Source organism: Ranitomeya variabilis, chromosome 1 (assembly GCF_051348905.1).
Source record: "Ranitomeya variabilis isolate aRanVar5 chromosome 1, aRanVar5.hap1, whole genome shotgun sequence".
Taxonomy (NCBI): domain Eukaryota; kingdom Metazoa; phylum Chordata; class Amphibia; order Anura; family Dendrobatidae; genus Ranitomeya; species Ranitomeya variabilis.
In genome coordinates this window covers 934,846,317-934,869,443 of record NC_135232.1, presented here as the reverse complement: position 1 = coordinate 934,869,443, position 23,127 = coordinate 934,846,317, and positions in this window count along the sequence as shown.

Below are 23,127 nucleotides of genomic sequence, written 5' to 3'. Positions count from 1 at the left end.
CCAGGGTCAGCAGGAGGAGCAGAGGAGCAGAGTGTAGGCCGAAGCCTGCACTGGCGGCAGCTTTGTGTCTGCGTGGCGTTTGCAGGACACGTTGCCGGCTACACAGCAGGGGAACAGCTGGCGTTGCTGAACCCCACTGACACAGTGGTGAGTGTTTTCTCTGTGCAGCCAGCACTTCTGAGCACCAACTGGCGGTGTTAGAGCCCAGGGACAGCAGGAGAAGCAGAGTGTAGGCCGAAGCCTAACTGAACCAATTTTAAAGGGAACCTTTAAACCCCCCTCAGGTGTTACAAACTAGAAGAGCCACCTTGTGCAGCATTAATGCTGCACAAGTAAAATATTGCTCTTTTATTTTTGTTCCTTGCACACGCTGAATGAAACACGTATAAAATTTAGCCCCTTATACAGTCAAACTGTCTTGGAGGTGGGACTTTCCTTCTTAATGAGATGCAGCACAGCTGTCAAAAATACCACCTTGGAGCTGGGCACAGCCTCGCTTTTTGCTGTCCAGGAGTCTGCTCTGTTGTGTTATCCCTTGGCCATGCGCTGTTAGCGCTGCCCGTCTTCTGACATCATTTCATGTCAGCCGGTGCGGTCGCGATGGCCATGAATCCCAGCCCCGCAGTGTCTTTTCATCTATTCACACTGCGGGGCTGGGATTCATGGCCTTGCGCAGTAAATATGTTCGCCTCTCACTCATGTCCTTACACCTGCTTCAGACTGTGCGGCGTCAGCTGATCCTTTATCGCATGCCACGGCCATGAAGCCGCACAGTCTTAAGAAGGCGGAAGGAGATGAGTGACAGGCGAAGATATGCACTGCTCATGGCCATCAATCACACCCTCGCAGTCAAAATAAATAAGACACCGAGGGGCGTTGTCGGGCAGGGCAGCCGCACAGGCACAGCCAGCCTGCCAACCAATGATGTCAGAAGACGGGCAACGCTACCTGTGCATGGGCAAGGTTGAACATAGCAGCGCAGGGTCCGTGGCAGATTCAAACAACGCTGATGACGAGGCGGCGCATGGTGCGTGTCATTACAAAGGAAAGTCACACCTCAGGGACGGTTTAATGGTATCAGGGGACACATTTTATACGTGTTGAGCTCGACGTGTGCAAGGAGAATAACTTAATGAGCCACCTTGTACAAATGCAGCATTACTGCTGTACAAGGTGGCTGTTATACACACAAACACCTAGGGGGACAGGTTCCCTTTAATTTCAGTTGTTGTGTCTGCGTGGTGTTTGCAGGACACGATGCCAGCTACACAGCAGGGGAACAGCTGGCGTTGCAGAACCCCACTGACACATTGGCGGGTGTTTTTCTCTGTGCAGCCAGCACTTCCAAGCACCAACTGGCGGTATTAGAGCCCAGGGACAGCAGGAGGAGGAGAGGGAGAAGAGTGTAGGCCGAAGCCTGCACTGGAGGCAGTTTTAGGTCTGTTGTGTCTGCATGGCGTTTGCAGGACACGATGCCGGCTACACAGCAGGGGAACAGCTGGCGTTGCAGAACCCCACTGACACATTGGCGGGTGTTTTTCTCTGTGCAGCCAGCACTTCCGAGCACCAACTGGTGGTGTTAGAGCCCAGGGTCAGCAGGAGGAGCAGAGGAGCAGAGTGTAGGCCGAAGCGTGCACTGGCGGCAGCTTTGTGTCTGCGTGGCATTTGCAGGACACGTTGCTGGCTACACAGCAGGGGAACAGCTGGCGTTGCTGAACCCCACTGACACAGTGGCGAGTGTTTTCTCTGTGCAGCCAGCACTTCTGAGCACCAACTGGCGATGTTAGAGCCCAGGGACAGCAGGAGAAGCAGAGTGTAGGCCGAAGCCTAACTGAACCAATTTTAAAGGGAACCTTTAAACCCCCCTCAGGTGTTACAAACTAGAAGAGCCACCTTGTGCAGCAGTAATGCTGCACAAGTAAAAGATTGCTCTTTTAATTTTGTTCCTTGCACACGCTGAATGAAACACGTATAAAATTTAGCCCCTTATACAGTCAAACTGTCTTGGAGGCGGGACTTTCCTTCTTAATGAGACGCAGCACAGCTGTCAAAAATGCCACCTTGGTGCTGGGCGCAGCCTCCTGAGCGTCGCTTTTTGCTGTCCAGCAGTCTGCTCTGTTGTGTTATCCCTTGGCCTTGCGCTGTCAGCGCTGCCCGTCTTCTGACATCATTTGATGTCAGCCGGTGTGGTCACGATGGCCATGAATCCCAGCCCCGCAGTGTCTTTTCATTTATTCACACTGCGGGGCTGGGATTCATGGCCTTGCACAGTAAATATGTTCGCCTCTCACTCATGTCCTTACACCTTCTTCAGACTGTGCGGCGTCAGCTGATCCCTTATCGAATGCCATGGCCATGAAGACGCACAGTCTGAAGAAGGTGGAAGGAGATGAGTGACAGGCGAAGATATGCACTGCTCATGGCCATCAATCACACCCTCGCAGTCAAAATAAATAAGACACCGAGGGGCGTTGTGTCGGGCAGGGCGGCCGCACAGGCGCAGCCAGCCTGCCAACCAATGATGTCAGAAGACGGGCAGTGCTACCTGCGCATGGGCAAGGTTGAACATAGCAGCGCAGGGTCCATGGCAGATTCAAACAATGCTGATGACGATGCGGCGCATGGCGCCGAGGGGGTTGCTGCGTGTCATTACAAAGGAAAGTCACACCTCAGGGATGGTTTAATGGTATCAAGGGACACATTTTATACGTGTTGAGTTCGAAGTGTTCAAGGAGAATAACATAATGAGCCACCTTGTACAAATGCAGCATTACTGCTGTACAAGGTGGCTGTTTTACATACAAATGCCTGGGGGGGACAGGTTCCCTTTAATTTCAGTTGTTGTGTCTGCGTGGCGTTTGCAGGACACGATGCCGGCTACACAGCGGGGGAACAGCTGGCGTTACTGAACCCCACTGACAGATTGGCTGGTGTTTTTATCTGTGCAGCCAGAACTTCCGAGCACCAACTGGCGGTGTTAGAGCCCAGGGACAGCAGGAGGAGGAGATGAGCAGAGTGTAGGCCGGAGCCTGCACTGGAGGCAGATTTAGGTCTGTTGTGTCTGCGTGGCGTTTGCAGGACACGTTGCCGGCTACACAGCAGGGGAACAGCTGGCGTTGCAGAACCCCACTGACACATTGGTGGGTGTTTTTCTCTGTGCGGCCAGCACTTCCGAGCACCAACTGGCGGTGTTTGAGCCCAGGGACAGCAGGAGGAGCAAAGTGTAGGTTGAAGCCTAACTGAACCAATTTTAAAGGGAACCTTTAAACCCCTCTCAGGTGTTACAAACTAGAAGAGCCACCTTGTGCAGCAGTAATTCTGCACTAGTAAAAGATTGCTCTTTTAATTTTGTTCCTTGCACACGCTGAATGAAACACGCATAAAATGTAGCCCCTTATACAGTCAAACTGTCTTGGAGGCGGGACTTTCCTTCTTAATGAGACGCAGCACAGCTGTCAAAAATACCACCTTGGTGCTGGGCGCAGCCTCCTGAGCGTCGCTTTTTGCTGTCCAGCAGTCTGCTCTGTTGTGTTATCCCTTGGCCATGCGCTGTTAGCGCTGCCCGTCTTCTGACATCATTTGATGTCAGCCGGTGTGGTCGCGATGGCCATGAATCCCAGCCCCGCAGTGTCTTTTCATTTATTCACACTGCAGGGCTGGGATTCATGGCCTTGCGCAGTAAATATGTTCGCCTCTCACTCATGTCCTTACACCTGCTTCAGACTGTGCGGCGTCAGCTGATCCCTTATCGCATGCCACGGCCATGAAGCTGCACAGTCTGAAGAAGGCGGAAGGAGATGAGTGACAGGTATATGCACTGCTCATGGCCATCAATCACACCCTCGCAGTCAAAATAAATAAGACACCGAGGGGCGTTGTGTCGGGCAGGGCGGCCGCACAGGCGCAGCCAGCCAATGATGTCAGAAGACGGGCAGCGCTACCTGTGCATGGGCAAGGTTGAACATAGCAGCGCAGGGTCCATGGCAGATTCAAACAATGCTGATGACGATGCAACGCATGGCGCCAAGGGGGTTGCTGCGTGTCATTACAAAGGAAAGTCACACCTCAGGGATGGTTTAATGGTATCAGGGGCACATTTTATACGTGTTGAGTTCGAAGTGTTCAAGGAGAATAACTTAATGAGCCACCTTGTACAAATGCAGCATTACTGCTGTACAAGGAGGCTGTTTTACATACAAATGCCTGGGGGGGGACAGTTTCCCTTTAATTTCAGTTGTTGTGTCTGCGTGGCGTTTGCAGGACACGATGCCGGCTACACAGCGGGGGAACAGCTGGCGTTACTGAACCCCAATGACACATTGGCTGGTGTTTTTCTCTGTGCAGCCAGCATTTCTGAGCACCAACTGGCAGTGTTAGAGCCCAGGGACAGCAGGAGGAGGAGAGGGAGCAGAGTGTAGGACGAAGCCTGCACTGGAGGCAGTTTTAAGTCTGTTGTGTCTGCGTGGCGTTTGCAGGACACGATGCCGGCTACACAGCAGGGGAACAGCTGGCGTTGCAGAACCCCACTGACACATTGGCGGGTGTTTTTCTCTGTGCAGCCAGCACTTCTGAGCACCAACTGGCAGTGTTAAAGCCCAGGGACAGCAGGAGGAGGAGAGGGAGCAGACTGTAGGACGAAGCCTGCACTGGAGGCAGTTTTAAGTCTGTTGTGTCTGCGTGGCGTTTGCAGGACACGATGCCGGCTACACAGCAGGGGAACAGCTGGCGTTGCAGAACCCCACTGACACATTGGCGGGTGTTTTTCTCTGTTCAGCCAGCACTTCCGGGCACCAACTGGTGGTGTTAGAGCCCAGGGACAGCAGGAGGAGCAGAGTGTAGGCCGAAGCCTGCACTGGAGCAGGTTGAAAGGGAACCTTTAACCCCCCCCCCCCCCCGGCGTTTGTTGCTGAAAAAGCCATCTTGTACAGCACTAATGTTGCAAAAGGAAAAGGTGGCTCTTTCAATTATGCTCCTTGCAAACGCTGAACTAGACACTTATGAAATGTGTCCCCTCACACCGTAAAACCGTCCCGGAGGTGGGACTTTCCTTTGTAATGTGACGCAGCACAGCCGTCATTCCTACCCCCTTGGTGCTGTCAGTTTTGTTGCTGAAAAAGCCATCTTGTACTGCACTAATGCTGCAAAACGAAAAGGTGGCTCTTTCAATTATGCTCCTTGCAAACGCTGAACTAGACACTTATGAAATGTGTCCCCTCACACCGTAAAACCGTCCCGGAGGTGGGACTTGCCTTTGTAATGTGACGCAGCACAGCCGTCATTCCTACCCCCTTGGTGCCGTGCGCCGCCTCCTCAGCGTTTTTTGATTCTGTCATGGAGCCTGCGCTGTTATGTTATCCCTTGGCCAGGTGCACATAGCGCTGCCCGTCTTCTGACATCACTTGGTGTCAGGCTGACTGCGCCTGTGTGGCCGCGCTGCCCGAGATCCCGCCTCACAGTGTCGTCTAATATAATCCCACTGCGGGCCTGGGATCCATGGGCATGCGCAGTGCATATCCTCGCCTCTCACTCCCCTCCCTCCGACTTCTTCAGACTGTGCGGCGTCATGGCCGTGGCATGCTATTAGGGATCAGCTGACGGTGCACAGTCTGAAGAAGGCAGAGGGAGATGAGTGAGAGCCTGAGGTGAAGATATGCACTGCACATGCCCATGGATCCCAGGCCCGCAGTGGGATTAAATCAGAAGACACTGCGAGGCGGGATCTCGGGCAGCGCGGCCGCACAGGCGCAGCCAGCCTGACACCAAATAATGTCAGAAGATGGGCAGCGCTAAGTGTGCATGGCCAAGGGATAACATAACAGCGCAGGCTCTGTGACAGAATCAAACAACGATGAGGAGGCGGCGCATGGCACCAAGGGGGTAGGAATGATGTCTGTGCTGCGTCACATTACAAAGGAAAGTCCCACCTCCGGGATGGTTTAACGGTATCAGGGGACACATTTTATAAGTGTTAAGTTCTGTGTTTGCAAGGAGCATAATTAAAAGAGCCACCTTTTCCTTTTGCATCCTTAGTGCTGCACAAGATGGCTCTTTCAGCTACAAATTCCTTGGGGGGGTTAAAGGTTCCCTTTCGACTTGCTCCAATCAGGCTTCGGCCTACACTGTGTTCCTCTGCTCCTCCTGCTGTCCCTGGGCTCTAACACCGCCAGTTGGTGCCTGGAAGTGCTGTCCGCACAGTTAACAGTCGCTCCTCTGTTATTGGGGTTCAGTAACGTCAGCTGTTCCCCAGCTGTGTGTGCGGCAATACCTCCAATCTGCTCCTCCTGCTGTCCCTGGGCTCTAACACTGCCAGTTGGTGCCTGGAAGTGCTGTCCACACAGTCAACAGTCGCTCCTCTGTGGGATTAAATCAGAAGACACTGCGAGGCGGGATCTCGGGCAGTGCGGCCACACAGGTGCAGCAAGCCTGACACCAAATGATGTTAGAAGACGGGCAGCGCTAAGTGTGCATGGCTAAGGGATAGCATAACAGCACAGGCTCCGGGACAGATTCAAACAACACTGAGGAGGCGGCGCACGGCACCAAGGGGGTAGGAATGACGGCTGTGCTGCGTCCCAATTATGAAGGAAAGTCCCACCTCCGGGATGGTTTTACGGTATCAGTGGACACATTTTATAAGTGTTAAGTTCTGCGTGTGCAAGGAGCTATACTAAAAGAGCTACCTTTTCCTTGTGCAGCATTACTGCTGAACAAGGTGGCTCTTTCAGTAACAAATGCCTGGGGGGGACAGATTCCCTTAAATTTCAGTTGTGTTAGCATGGCGGTCGCAGGACACATTGCCGGCTACACAGCTGGGGATCAGCTGATGTTGCTGAAACCCAATAACACTGGGTCGTATGTTTTGACTGTGCAGATGGCACTTCTGAGCCTCAACTGTCGTGTTGGAGCCCAGGAATTACAGTTCAGGTGGTAGAAAGATGAACACAACAGGAGACCTGGATACTGTAGACAGTCACCCAATTATTTAATCAGGAAGAGGAGTGGCAAATTCCTATGAGATCCAGACCTGGTTCATTTTCAGAAAAGTAAGCCGGTCAATGTTATCGGAGGATAGTCGCATGCGACGGTCTGTTAGTACACCACCTGCAGCACTAAAGACACGTTCCGATAATACACTAGCCGCAGGGCAAGCCAGCACCTCCAATGCATACTGGCTTAGCTCTGGCCATGTATCCAGCTTAGAGACCCAAAACTTGAAAGGGGAAGAGCAGTCTGGGAGTACAGTAAGAGGGCAAGAAATGTAGTCTGTCACCATCTGACGGAACCGTTGCCTCCTGCTGACTGGAGCCGCCTGTGATGGTGTAGACATTTGTGGTGGGCACACAAAACTGTGCCACAGTTGGGCCATACTGGTCTTGCCTTGGGCAGAGGCACTGCTTCTGCTCCCTCTTTGTGCAGAGCCTCCCCCACTGCCTCGATGCACTGAGCTGCTTTGTAAAGCACTAGCAGCACTGCTCTCAGTTGGACTGGAGAAGACGATGGAATTCACCAGTGTGTCTTGTACTCCCGCATTTTACGCTCCCGGTTCAATGGTGTGATGAGGCTTTGTACGTTGTCCCAGTAGCGATAATCGAGGAGGGTGTACACCCAATAATCAGCCATGTTGAGAATGTGGGCGATGCGGCGGTCGTTTCTCAGGCACTGCAGCATGTAATCAACCATGTGCTGCAGACTGCCAACTGGCCAAGAAACGCTGTCCCCTGCTTGAGGCGTGATCTCTGCCCGCTCTTCATCACCCCACCCTCGCTGTACACACTGACTACTGGACAATTGTGTAACTCCCTCCTCTGGATGGATGTCTTCCTCCTCCATTGACTCCTCCTCATCCTCCTCACAAAGTGTCCCCTGCCTACGCCTTTGTGAGGAACCACGTGGCGCTGACTGTCAAGAAGCTGATGGAAATGGTGACTCCTCATCCTCCACCTCTTCCACAACATCATCCCTTAGCGCTTGCAGTGTTTGTTGAAGCAGGCAGATAAGGGGGACAGTCATGCTGACTAGTGCATCATCTGCACTCGCCATCCGCGTGGAATAATCGAAGGGACGCAAAACCTGGCAGACGTCCTTCATAGTGGCCCACTCTGTGGTTGTGAAGTCTGAACGGCGCGGAGTGCGAATTCTTAGCGCCTGATGCAGCTGGTACTCCATTACTGCTTGCTGCTGCTCACACAACCGCTCCAACATATGTAACGTGGAATTCCACCTGGTTGGTAGGTCACATATGATGCGATGTTCCGGAAAGCGGAATCGGCGCTGCAGAGCTGCAATGCGCGATCTTGCCATGCTGGAACGCCACAAGTGAGCACACTCTAGGCGGACCTTGTGCAGCAGTGCATCAAGATCTGGATAGTCCCTCAAAAAACTCTGCACGACCAAGTTGAGCACATGTGCCAGACATGGGATGTAAGTGAGGTTGCCGAGGCCCAGAGCTGCCACCAGATTTTGGCCATTGTCACACACTACCATGCCTGGCTGGAGATTCGCTGGCACAAACCACACATCGCTCTCCTGCTTGATGGCATTCCAGAGCTCCTGCGCTGTGTGGCTTCGATTCCCCAAATAAATTAATTTCAAGACGGCCTGTTGACGTTTGGCCACGGCTGTGCTCATGTCAGTCGTAACAGGTAAACGTTCACGGGTCCATGTGGAGGTGGACTGTGACGGCTCCTGCAGCGATGATTCTGAGGAACTTGTATATGAGGAGGAGTCAATGGGTACAGACTGGATTCCTGCAATCTTTGGAGTGGGCAGCACACGTCCTGCGCCACTCGCACAATCTGTACCCGGCTCAACAACATTAACCCAATGGGCAGTGAGGGAAAGGTATTGCCCCTGTCCATGGTGACTGGTCCACGCATCGGTGGTAAGGTGGACCTTGCTACTGACGGCATTCAGTAGCGCGTGTTTTATGTGTCCCTCCACATGCTTGTGCAGGGCAGGGACGGCTTGCCTGCTGAAATAAAAGCGGCTGGGCACATTGCACTCTGAGACTGCCAATGCCATCAAGTCACGGAAGCTGTCAGTCTCCACCAGCCTGAATGAGAGCATTTCAAGGGACAGTAGGTTTGCAAAGCCAGCATTCAGAGCCTGTGCTCGGGGGTGGTTTGCCGAGAATGGCCGCCTTTTCTCCCATGCCTGTACTACCGATGGCTGTAGACTGGGCTGGGAGTGTGAGGATGACTGGGAACGTGGTGCTGTGGGTGGAATTACAGTGGGTCTCTGGACAACAGTGCGATCCTGGGAGGAAGCCGAACCAGCTGTGTGTGAGCTCGAGGAAGAGGCAACACGAGCTGAAGAGGCGGTAGCTGCCGCTGTTGGTTGGCCTAGGTCTTCAGTGTGTTTTTGTAACTCAACCGCATGCCTGGTCTGCACATGTTTCCACATATTTGAGGTATTGAGGTTGCTGACATTTCTCCCTCTTTTGACTTTCTGATGACACACCTTGCATTTGACAAAGCAAATGTCATCTGCAACTGTGTCAAAAAAGGACCAGGCACTGCAAGTCTTGGGAGCGCCCTTTTTGGCTTTTGGAAGAGGCATGCTCCTAACGGGTGCTGAAATGGAGGCTACAGGCTCTGCAGTCTTCCCCCTCCCTCTCCCTCTTTGGCCCATTCGGGGAATCTCTTCCTCAGAGCTGCTCCTACCACCTTCCTGTTCCTCATGCCACGATGGGTCAAGGACCTCATCATCTACACTACCCTCTGCCACCAACTGCTCCTCCTGGGTAGTCTCGGCAGCACAGCAAGCACCAGAAAGTGGCACCTGAGTGTCATCATCAGATGCGTACTGCGGTGTGGTGACCGGAGGCACTGGCCCACCCGCCTCTTCAGAGTCAGAGAGACAAAGCTTTTGGGCATCACTGCACACTGCCTCTTCTTCCATTTCTCCAATGCTGCTTGGCTGGCCCCCTGTTTCCAAGCCAAGAGATTCAGAGATCAGAAGTAGAGATGGCTCCTGTCCTGGGCTCTGTGACTGCCTGGGCAATTTGACAGGTGGTGAAGAGACAGATGAGTGCTCTCCAGCGCTCTGTGCCTGAGAGGATGTGGCGCTAATTGAAGTTGATGCATTAGCTGCCATCCATCCGACAACGGCTTCAATTTGGTCTTCACACAGCAGCGGTGTACGGCGCTCTCCTACAAAGCTGCGCATGAAGGACTGTTCCCTGCTGAAACTGGGTGATGATGAGTCACCAGTGCCCGCAGCAGGCACAGAATCCCCACGTCCTCTCCCTGCTCTGCGCCCACGCCCACGTGCCTTACTCCCTGCCCTCTTCATCTTGGTTGACTGATAAAGATAAGCAGAAAAGTACTAAGGGCTTAGTGTGCTTATTCCTGAACAGCTCCTAACAGGTATAAGAAACACTAATTTTCTAAAGTGTGGACTAGACTTTAATATGAGCTAATGTGGCCTACACAACTGTAAAGTGGTGTGTTTGTTGAACTTTATTTATTTATTTTTTTGGGGGGGCAGAACTGACTACAGAGCGAGCTGCACTCACACGGAGACCGTGCAGACAGCCGTAAATGGCGCTGCAAGGCCCAAAAAAACTCCTCTATGTTATCCTATGTAGTGTTTTTCCACAATTTAGCTGGATACGGGTGGAAGGCCACTAATAGCAAATATTTGAAAAAATGTGCAGCAGGCTGCACTATTAGCTAAAAAGGACAATGTATTTTACGGTATGAGGCAGTGACGCACCCTGAGCTGAATACAACCGGCTGAGGCTGCACACAGACTAAAGAGCGAGCTGCACTCACACGGAGACTGTGCAGACAGCCGTAAATGGAGCTGCAAGGCCCAAAAGAACTCCTCTATGTTATCCTATGTAGTGCTTTTCCACAATTTAGCTGGATACGGGTGGAAAGCCACTAATAGGAAATATTTGAAAAAATGTGCAGCAGGCTGCACTATTTGCAAAAAAGGACAATGTATTTTAGGTTATGAGGCAGTGACGCACCCTGAGCTGAATACAACCGGCTGTGGCTGCACACAGACTACAGGGTGAGCTGCACTCACACGGAGACCGTGCAGACAGCTGTAAACGGCGCTGCAAGGCCCAAAAAACCTCCTCTATGTTATCCTATGTAGTGTTTTTCCACAATTTAGATGGATACGGGTGGAGAGCCACTAATAGGAAATATTTGAAAAAACAGTGCAGCAGGCTGCGCTAATAGCAAAAAAGGACAGTGGATAGAACAGTATGAGGCAATGAAGCACCCTGAGCTGAACACAACCGGCTGTGGCTGCACACAGACTGCAGTGTGAGCTGCACTCACACACACACACACACACACACACACAGAGACCTTGCAGACAGATGTGAAAACAGTGCTGCAAGGCAAAAGCAAGGTTCTCACACAGCGGTTGCTAAATTAGCCTGGGTAAAGCACAATGAAGCAAATCGCTATCTCAACTGGCCCTCAGTCAGAACACAGCGTCCTGTCACTAACTGAATTCACAGCAGAGTGAGCCCGAAATGGCGGCAGCAATTTTTATAGTGCATCATGACATCATTTTAGCAGCCAATCACAGCCTTGCCAGTAGTTACATGCCCACCATGCAGAACAGGATGTGCCCACACTTGTAATCATTCCTCATTGGCTAAATTCATGCAGTTTGAATTCTGTGAACTTCCGATTCCGGTATCCGATATGCGGTAAATATCGGAACTCGGTATCAGAATTCCGATACCGCAAACATCGTCCGATACCCGATACTTGCGGTATCGGAATGCTCAACACTACTTATATATAACTGAGTTTGTCCTTTGTCCCCAAATATTTTTGGACTTTTTTTTACAAGAAAGAAAGGGAGAAGATATAGGAAAGTTTTAAAGGGAACCTGCCATGTCATTTCAAGCAATTAAAAGAAAAGAACCTTGCACTCAACTTAATGCTCGTGATATTTTATTGTAGTACCCCAAAACGTTTCGGTCCATAATCTGGACCTTCATCAGTTACGTACTTAGAATGAAAATAGGGTTAAAGAGGCACATATGCCTCAAGGCACAAATTTTGTCAGCGTCTGGTAAAAGCGCTGAGCAGAGGAATTATAAGCTAGGACTGTGTCCGGAGAACGTGGAGTCTATACATAAGGCCAGACAGAAGATTGCTAATGGTAATTGTAAAGCAACCCATTGTGTGGATGGGAATTGTAGACCTAGGGGAGCTGTCACCACAGGGGGTCTCACATGCAGTCCCAAGTGATGGGCTTATGCTCAGTTCTTTTGAGCTAAAAGCAAATGTGTAAGAGGAAGGGAGAAAAATAATCCACATGGGTAGTCTAGGAGTTGTTGAAGTGACATGGAGGTGAGAGTATCTATCGCTGAGGTCCTGGAGAAATGGATGGATGGCATATGGAGTTTTGGAGATTGGTTGCTAGCTGGTCTAGATCCCCCTGCTACAATTAAGGCATCTGTCTTCTGGAATTCAAAAAAATTCTTAAGGATTCTTTGTCCTGACTACATGGACGTCATTTTTGTAATTTGTTGCCTAGAGGAGCCAGGAATTTGACTACAGACTATGATGGCAGAAGATACGAAATTTGAGGGCCAACCTGTTCTGAATTAGACTTTTTGGCTCCCTCTGGTGGTTACTAGTGATATGACTCTGGGATTTTCTTCCCTCACTTTGCACCCACCTGGGCCGTTGGTCCAGGGGTGTTGCTATATGGACCTCCTGGATCCTTAGTCCAGTGCCTGGCATCGTTGTAATCAGATCCTTTTTGTTTGCTCCTATCTGCTGGCCCTGGTTCGTGCAAAATTAAGCTAAGTCCTGCTTCTTTGTTTTTTCAGTTATTTGCTTGCTCTCATTTTTGTCCAGCTTGTACTAAATGTGATTCCTGACCTTGCTGGAAGCTCTAGGGGGCTGGTGTTCTCCCCCCGGGCCGTTAGACAGTTCAGGGGGTTCTTGAATTTCCAGCGTGGATATTTTTGATAGGGTTTTTGCTGACCATATAAGTTATCTTCCTATATTCTGCTATTAGCTAGTGGGCCTCTCTTTGCTAAATACCTAGCTCATTCTTACGTTTGTCTTTTCCTCTTACCTCACCGTTATTATTTGTTGGGGGCTTGTATCCAACTTTTTGGGGTCTTTTCTCTGGAGGCAAGAAAGGTCTTTCTTTTCCCTTCTAGGGTTAGTTAGTTCTCCGGCTGGCGCGAGACGTCTAGAATCAACGTAGGCACGTTCCCCGGCTGCTGTTATTTGTGGTGCTAGGATTAGATATATGGTCAGCCCAGTTACCACTGCCCTATGAGCTGGTTTTTTGTGTTTGCAGACTTAGTAACTATTTCTGAGACCCTCTGCCATTGGGGTCATAACAGTATGCCAGGCCAACATTGAATGTTAATGCATTGCAGAAGTGGGATAATAAGAAAGGAAATTCTGAGGTTTTTTTTTTTTTTTCCTTCCTCTCTTCCTCCCCTTTACCTTTGAGTGGCTTGTGCTTGCTGCAGACATGAATGTCCGGACCTTGATTACAAGTGTAGACCAGCTTGCTGTTCGTGTGCAGGGCATACAAGATTTTGTTACCAGTAGTCCTATGTCTGAACCTAAAATACCTATTCCTGAACTGTTTTTATGGAGACCGATTTAGGTTTAGGAATTTCAGGAATAATTGTAAATTGTTTCTTTCTCTGAGATCCCGTTCATCTAGAGATTCAGCTCAGCAAGTTAAAATTGTTATCTCTTTTTTACGGGGCGACCCTCAGGATTGGGCTTTCTCGCTAGCGCCAGGAGATCCGGCATTGGCAAATATTGATGCGTTTTTTCTGGCGCTCGGATTGCTTTACGAGGAACCCAATCTTGAAGTTAAGGCAGAAAAAGCCTTGCTGGCTATTTCTCAGGGCCAGGATGAAGCTGAAGTGTATTGCCAAAAATTTCGGAAATGGTCCGTGCTTACTCAGTGGAATGAGTGTGCTCTGGCCGCAAATTTCAGAAATGGCCTTTCTGAAGCCATTAAGAATGTGATGGTGGGTTTCCCCATTCCTACAAGTCTGAATGATTCCATGGCGCTGGCTATTCAAATTGACCGACGTTTGCGGGAGCGCAAAAACGCTAATCCTCTGGTGGTGTTGTCTGAACAAACACCTGATTTAATGCAATGTGATAGAATTCAGACTAGAAATGAGCAGAAAAATCATAGACGTCAGAATGGGTTGTGTTTTTACTGTGGTGATTCTACACATGTTATATCAGCATGCTCTAAACGCCTAACAAGGGTTGTTAGTCCTGTCGCCATTGGTAATTTGCAACCTAAATTTATTTTGTCTGTGACTTTAGTTTGCTCATTGTCTTCTTACCCTGTTATGGCGTTTGTGGATTCAGGTGCTGCCCTGAGTCTTATGGATCTGTCATTTGCCAAGCGCTGTGGTTTTGTTCTTGAACCGTTGGTAAATCCTATTCCTCTTAGAGGTATTGATGCTACGCCATTGGCGGAAAATAAACCGCAGTTTTGGACGCAGGTAACCATGTGCATGACTCCTGAACATCGGGAGGTGATTCGTTTTCTTGTTCTGCATAAAATGCATGATTTGGTCGTTTTGGGTCTGCCATGGTTACAGACCCACAATCCAGTCTTGGATTGGAAGGCAATGTCTGTGTCAAGTTGGGGATGTCAGGGAATTCATGCTGATTCCCCGCCGGTGTCTACTGCTTCCTCTATTCCTTCGGAAGTTCCTGAGTATTTGTCTGATTATCAGGATGTATTCAGCGAGTCCAGATCCAGTGCTCTGCCTCCTCATAGGGACTGTGACTGCGCCATAGATTTGATTCCAGGTAGTAAATTTCCTAAGGGAAGATTATTTAATCTGTCTGTACCTGAGCATGCCGCAATGCGTTCGTATATCAAGGAGTCTCTGGAGAAGGGGCATATCCGTCCATCCTCTTCCCCTCTTGGTGCGGGATTCTTTTTTGTGGCCAAGAAGGACGGATCTTTGAGACCTTGTATTGACTATCGGCTTCTGAATAAAATCACTGTTAAATTTCAGTATCCTTTGCCTCTGTTGTCGGACTTGTTTGCCCGGATTAAAGGTGCCAAGTGGTTCACCAAGATAGATCTACGTGGTGCGTACAACCTTGTGCGCATTAAGCAAGGAGATGAATGGAAGACTGCATTTAATACGCCCGAAGGTCATTTTGAGTACTTGGTGATGCCTTTTGGGCTCTCTAATGCTCCCTCAGTGTTTCAGTCCTTTATGCATGATATTTTCCGGAAGTATCTGGATAAATTTATGATTGTTTATCTGGATGATATTCTGGTTTTCTCTGAAGATTGGGACTCACATGTGGAGCAGGTCAGGATGGTGTTTCAGGTTTTGCGTAAGAACGCGTTGTTTGTTAAGGGCTCAAAGTGTCTCTTTGGAGTACAGAAGGTTCCCTTTTTGGGGTTTATTTTTTCCCCTTCTGCTGTGGAGATGGACCCAGTTAAGGTCCGAGCTATTCATGATTGGACTCAACCCACGTCAGTTAAGAGTCTTCAGAAGTTCTTGGGTTTTGCTAACTTCTACCGTCGTTTTATCGCTAATTTTTCTAGCGTTGTTAAACCTTTGACGGATATGACCAAGAAAGGTTCTGATGTTGCTAACTGGGCTCCTGCAGCTGTGGAGGCGTTCCAACAGTTGAAGCGCCGGTTTACTTCGGCGCCTGTTATGTGCCAGCCTGATGTCTCACTTCCCTTTCAGGTCGAAGTGGATGCTTCTGAGATTGGGGCAGGGGCCGTTTTGTCACAGAGAGGCCCTGGTTGCTCGGTAATGAGACCATGTGCTTTCTTCTCTAGGAAGTTTTCGCCTGCTGAGCGGAATTATGATGTTGGCAATCGGGAGTTGCTGGCCATGAAGTGGGCATTTGAGGAGTGGCGTCATTGGCTCGAGGGTGCTAAGCATCATGTGGTGGTCCTGACTGATCACAAAAATTTGATGTATCTCGAGTTTGCTAAACACCTGAATCCTAGACAGGCCCGCTGGTCATTGTTTTTCTCCCGTTTTGACTTTGGGGTCTCGTATTTACCAGGTTCAAAGAATGTGAAGGCTGATGCTCTTTCAAGGAGCTTTGTGCCGGACTCTCCTGGAGTCGTAGAACCTGTTGGTATTCTTAAAGAGGGAGTTATCTTGTCAGCCATTTCTCCTGATTTGCGACGCGTGTTGCAGAGATTTCAGGCTGGTAGACCTGACTCTTGTCCACCTGACAGACTGTTTGTTCCTGATAAGTGGACCAGCAGAGTCATTTCCGAGGTTCATTCCTCGGTGTTGGCAGGTCATCCGGGAATTTTTGGCACCAGAGATCTGGTGGCTAGGTCCTTTTGGTGGCCTTCCTTGTCACGGGATGTGCGGTCATTTGTGCAGTCCTGTGGGACTTGTGCTCGAGCTAAGCCTTGCTGTTCTCGTGCCAGCGGGTTGCTCTTACCCTTGCCTGTCCCGAAGAGGCCTTGGACACACATTTCCATGGATTTCATTTCTGATCTCCCGGTGTCTCAGGGCATGTCTGTCATTTGGGTGGTATGTGATCGCTTTTCTAAAATGGTCCATTTGGTGCCTTTGCCTAAGCTGCCTTCCTCTTCCGATCTGGTTCCTGTGTTCTTTCAGAATGTGGTTCGTTTACATGGCATTCCTGAGAATATTGTGTCTGACAGAGGATCCCAGTTTGTTTCCAGGTTCTGGCGATCCTTTTGTGCTAGGATGGGCATTGATTTGTCGTTCTCGTCTGCCTTTCATCCTCAGACTAATGGACAAACGGAGCGAACTAATCAGACTCTGGAGGCTTATTTGAGGTGTTTTGTTTCGGCAGATCAGGATGATTGGGTGACCTTCTTGCCGTTGGCTGAGTTTGCCCTTAATAATCGGGCTAGTTCCGCTACTTTGGTTTCGCCATTTTTCTGCAACTCTGGTTTCCATCCTCGTTTTTCCTCGGGACATGTGGAGCCTTCTGACTGTCCTGGGGTGGATTCTGTGGTGGATAGGTTGCAGCAGATCTGGAATCATGTGGTGGACAACTTGAAGTTGTCACAGGAGAAGGCTCAGCGTTTTGCCAACCGCCGCCACAGTGTGGGTCCCCGACTTCGTATTGGGGATTTGGTATGGCTGTCTTCTCGATTTGTTCCTATGAAGGTCTCCTCTCCTAAATTTAAGCCTCGCTTCATCGGTCCTTACAAGATATTGGAAATTCTTAATCCAGTGTCTTTTCGCTTGGATCTTCCGGTGTCGTTTGCCATTCACAACGTGTTCCATAGGTCTTTGTTGCGGCGCTACGTTGTGCCTGTGGTTCCTTCTGTTGAGCCTCCTGCTCCGGTGTTGGTTGAGGGCGAGTTGGAGTATGTGGTGGAGAAGATCTTGGATTCTCGTCTCTCCAGACGGAGGCTTCAGTATCTGGTCAAGTGGAAGGGCTATGGTCAGGAGGATAATTCCTGGGTGGTTGCCTCTGATGTGCATGCGGCCGATTTAGTTCGTGCCTTTCACGCTGCTCATCCTGATCGCCCTGGTGGTCGTAGTGAGGGTTCGGTGACCCCTCCTTAAGGGGGGGGTACTGTTGTGAATTAGACTTTTTGGCTCCCTCTGGTGGTTACTAGTGATATGACTCTGGGATTTTCTTCCCTCAGTTTGCACCCACCTGGGCCGTTGGTCCAGGGGTGTTGCTATATGGACCTCCTGGATCCTTAGTCCAGTGCCTGGCATCGTTGTAATCAGATCCTTTTTGTTTGCTCCTATCTGCTGGCCCTTGTTCGTGCAAAATTAAGCTAAGTCCTGCTTCTTTGTTTTTTCAGTTATTTTCTTGCTCTCATTTTTGTCCAGCTTGTACTAAATGTGATTCCTGACCTTGCTGGAAGCTCTAGGGGGCTGGTGTTCTCCCCCCGGGCCGTTAGACGGTTCGGGGGTTCTTGAATTTCCAGCGTGGATATTTTTGATAGGGTTTTTGCTGACCATATAAGTTATCTTACTATATTCTGCTATTAGCTAGTGGGCCTCTCTTTGCTAAATACCTAGCTCATTCTTACGTTTGTCTTTTCCTCTTACCTCACCGTTATTATTTGTTGGGGGCTTGTATCCAACTTTTTGGGGTCTTTTCTCTGGAGGCAAGAAAGGTCTTTCTTTTCCCTTCTAGGGTTAGTTAGTTCTCCGGCTGGCGCGAGACGTCTAGAATCAACGTAGGCACGTTCCCCGGCTGCTGTTATTTGTGGTGCTAGGATTAGATATATGGTCAGCCCAGTTACCACTGCCCTATGAGCTGTTTTTTTGTGTTTGCAGACTTAGTAACTATTTCTGAGACCCTCTGCCATTGGGGTCATAACACCAACCCTCAAATAGATCGCTGGTGCTGCAGTCTCCCGTTCAGCTCTGGCCAAGGCGGGTGCAGCTCAGCACAGACGTTGGTCCCAGTTAGAGTTGAGCGACTTTTACTTTTTTAGGATCGAGTCGGGTTTCGCGAAACCCGACTTTGTCAAAAGTCGGGTCAGGTGAAATCGGCCGATTATTTCAAAAAGTCGGGGATCCGATTGAAACACGAAACCCAATGCAAGTCAATGGGGAAGCAAAGTCGGCAGTGAGTGGAGGACAGGAAAACACCTACAGTGCCCATTTTAATGCCAAAAACATCAATCCTTGTTACTTAAGCCTGTCAATCTTAATTTACCTTATACTAATAGTTAGGCATTGAAAATCGGGGGTAATTTGGCTAAAGTTGTAAGGGGGGTAGGGCTGGCTCAAGTTTTTCGTGGGCCCAGGAAACACGGACTACGTCACGGCGTTGGAGCAGGGAGAGGTAAGTATTTCAACTTTGCAAGTGCTGTGATCCTGAGCAAGCAGGGGGGCACACTCGTTCACATTGGCACTGGCACAGGGCCCCTCAAAGTACGGCGGTGTGTTTGATGGCGGGGGCGCCTCCCACTGGCAGAGACACTTTTGCGTACTATGAGGGGCCCTGTGCCAGTGACGTCGCCAATGAGTATGCCCCCCACCTGATGAAGGAACCTGCACTATCATCTGCACCTTCCTCTTTGTCCCCGTGTAAGGTGGTATAGTGTGCGAGAAGGGGAACCAGACTTTCAGCAGGGTCAGATACTGGCTGTGTAGAGTGCAAGGGGAATGTAGTGGTCTGGGTCAATGTACCAGCAGACTCATCTAGCAGTGGCTGGGCAATGGGCAGGATGAGGAGAAAACACAGATATAGGCCCAAAGAATAAAGTAGGCTAAATGCATTTCAAAATTGGTAACATGACTAAACAGGCAGCATTACTTTGTTCAGTGGAGGACAACTGTAATGAGAGGCTGACACAGTGAGTAGGCCCAAATAAGTAACTAGGCTAAATGAAGTTCAAAATTGGTAACAGGACTAACCAGGCGGCATTGCTTTGTTCAGTGGAGGACAACTGTAATGAGTGGCAGACACAGTTAGTAGGCCCAAATAATAAAGTGGGCCAAATGAAGTTCAAAATTGGTAACAGGAGTAAACAGGCGGCACTGCTTTGTTCAGTGGAGGAGAAAAGCAAGGAGCGGCAGATACCGTTAGTAGGCCCAAGCACACAAGTAGCCCAAATGCAGTTTAAAATTTCCTATAGCCTGAAAGCCTAAAAATTGAAGCTCAGCTTTTTTCAGTGGAGGACAACAGCAAGCAGCGGCAGACACTGTTAGTAGGCCCAACCAAACAAGTAGCCCAAATGCAGTTTCGTATTGTAAATATTGGCTGAAAGCCTGAAGATAGAAGCACAGGAGAAAAGCACAGGAGAACACCAAGGAGCGGCAGACACCGTTAGTAGGCCCAACCAATCTAGTAGGCCAAATGCAGTTTCATGTTCAAAATATAGGCCGAAAGCCTGAAGATTGAAGCTCAGCTTTGTTCAGTGGAGGAGAACACCAACGAGCTGCAGACTCCGTTAGTAGGGCCCAACCAAACTAGTAGGCCAAATGCAGTTTAAAATTTCCTATAGGCCGAAAGCCTGAAGATTGAAGCTCAGCTTTGTTCAGTGGAGGAGAAAAGCAAGGAGCGGCAGACACCGTTAGTAGGGCCCAACCAAACAAGTAGGCCAAATTCAGTTTAATATCTGATCTAGGCCAAAAGCCTGAAAATTGAAGCTCAGCTTTTTTCAGTGGAGGACAACAACAAGCAGCCGCAGACACCGTTAGTAGGGCCCAACCAAACTAGTAGGCCAAATACAGTTTACAATTTTCGATAGGCCGAAAGCCTGAAGATTGAAGCTCAGCTTTGTTCAGTGGAGGAGAAAAGCAAGGAGCGGCAGACACCGTTAGTAGGGCCCAACCAAACTAGTAGGCCAAATGCAGTTTAATATCTGATTTAGGCCGAAAGCCTGAAAATTGAAGCTCAGCTTTTTTCAGTGGAGGACAACAACAAGCAGCGGCAGACACCGTTAGTAGGGCCCAACCAAACTAGTAGGCCAAATGCAATTAAAAATTTCCTATAGGCCGAAAGCCTGAAGATTGAAGCTCAGCTTTGTTCAGTGGAGGACAGCTGTATTGAGTGGCGCAGACAGACACAGGTAGTAGGCCTAAAATAGAAAAGTAGGCTCAATGCAGTTTAAAATGGGTTACAGGGGTACACAGGCAGCATTGGTTTGGTCAGCGGAGGATGATTGCAAGGAGTGGCACAGACTTACTAGGCCTAAAATAGAAAAGTAGGCTCAATGCAGTTTAAAATGGGTTACAGGGGTACACAGGCAGCATTGGTTTGGTCAGCGGAGGACGATTGCAAGGAGTGGCGCAGACTTACTAGGCCTAAAATTAAAAAGTAGGCTCAATGCAGTTTAAAATGGGTTACAGGGGTACACAGGAAGCATTGGTTTGGTCAGCGGAGGAAGATTGCAAGGAGTGGCGCAGACTTACTAGGCCTAAAATAGAAAAGTAGGCTCAATGCAGTTTAAAATAGGTTACAGGGGTACACAGGCAGCATTGGTTTGGTCAGCGGAGGATGATTGCAAGGAGTGGCGCAGACTTACTAGGCCTAAAATAAAAAAGTAGGCTCTATGCAGTTCTAAACTGGTAAGAGGAGTAAACTGGCGGCACTGCTTTGTTCGGTGGAGGACAACTGGAAGAACTGGCTGACACAGTAAGTTGGCCAAAATAGTTAAGTGGGCTAAATGTCTGCCAAAAAAATGTTCCTAAATAAACAGGTGGCAAAGCTAGGTACAGGGGTGGGTTCCTCTGCTGAGTAGCAGACAGTGGTAGTTTGCACACAGTATTCAGAGGTCTAAATAGAGGGCAGGGCCCCTGTATATTTTTACTATCATCCATAATTTCAACAAATTTGTATTGGCAGTGCCATTGAAGGATTTAACAGCACAGACTAAACAGTGGTGGAGCAGTGAGAGGTAAGTTTTGCAAGTAGTAGAGCACTGTTTGAGCAGGGGGGGACACTCTCTCATGGGCGGCGGTACTGGCCCAGGGCCCCTCATATTATGATGGTGTGTCTGACGTTGGGTGTGCACCACCACCTCCAGAGACACTTCATTGTACTATGTGGGACCCTGTGCCAGTGCCGTCGGCCAAAAGTGGGCACACCCACCTGTCCAGGCAAACAGCACTCGCACGGGTGCTTGAGCCAAGTGGTGACCACGGCCCCGTGGGGGGAGTCAGCCCATTTAGGGAGGTGTAAAAATGGCCTATGGTGGACATTCAGAAGCTGCAAATGGAGGAATTGGAGCAGTCAGTAAGAGGAGTCCAAAAGCAGGACCTTTTTACAGGAAAGCTACATGTCAGCAGGGGAAGGTGGGGCAAAATAATTAGAAATCCATGATTGGTTCATTTTAATGAAGGTTAGATCATCAACATTTTTGGTAGCCAAACGAGTCCTTTTTTCGGTCAGTATTGAACCAGCAGCACTGAAGACTCTTTCTGATAGCACACTAGCAGGTGGGCAAGCGAGCTCCTGTAATGCATATTCTGCCAATTCAGGCCAGGTGTCTATTTTAGATGCCCAGTAATCAAAGGGGAATGACGTGTGAGGGAGAACATCGATAAGGGAGGAAAAATAGTTCGTAACCATACTGGACAAATGTCTCCTGTCACTTTGAATTGATGCAGCAGAAACTGTCGTGTCTGCGTTCATTGCGAAATCACTCCACAACCTGATCATAAAACCCCTCTGTCCAACGCCACTTCTGATTTGTGCACCTCTAACACCTCTGCCATGTTGTATATCGTTCAAAAACAACTAATACCTAAAAATTACTTTAATGAAATATAAATTTAAAATTGCAATAGACAAAACACCGCAAACCTACAACAATGTAACAGACAAAAAACTAAAAGAAAGGCTGTAGTAACCCCGACCTTCCCTAATACACGTTTACCTAGGGGGTAATACCCCAACCGGTACCTAATATAGCTTTACAGCTTATCAGATTCAAATTAGTCGGTCCTAATGCCTGCAGGGCTACACAAAAAGCCTATATCTATGCAGGGCGTACCGCTAAAAAACATGAGATAAGGGATGGTAATCTATTATAGGAAAAAAGGATGCAAAAAATGTCACAGGCTCCTGGTTTCTCCTGTGATGTCGGGAATACAGTCGCCTTAATTTACCAGATATTACTAGGACACTCACAAGGGTATAAAGTGGGGGTATAATGTGCTATGGAGGTGTAGACACCATAACCCTCACAGTCCCTATAGATACTTTCCCTGCCTAGCATGCGGAGGTTGACACCCCTGAATAATCACGCAATTGGCGCCCCCGGTCTCGTCGACTTTCCCTCAATAGCCCTATCAACTTAACCTCTCCCATATGCCAGCCCGGACAATGAGATGATGAACCTAGGGAGAGGGGAAACAGAGAACAAATTGGGGGGGGGGGAAAGGGGAGGGGGGGGAGGGGGAACCTAGGTGGGACGGTTTAGGGAAAACTGCCAAGGTAGGTATTAGGGGTAATTAGGTGAACATGGTTAACCAACCCAAATGTATTAATCTACCAAAGGTACCGTCTTGATATAAACTGCACACCCTACCTATAGATCTCTGGGTGATAGCAGATATTACACAATTGCCAATAGATGTACCCTCCAAAAGATAGCTAGCTAAATAGTGGCTAATTTAATAGGTTATTGCACACATGCCCTTACTAAATATATGATACCTCACATAGTAGGGGATGTTTTCTATGTAAGGTGCAT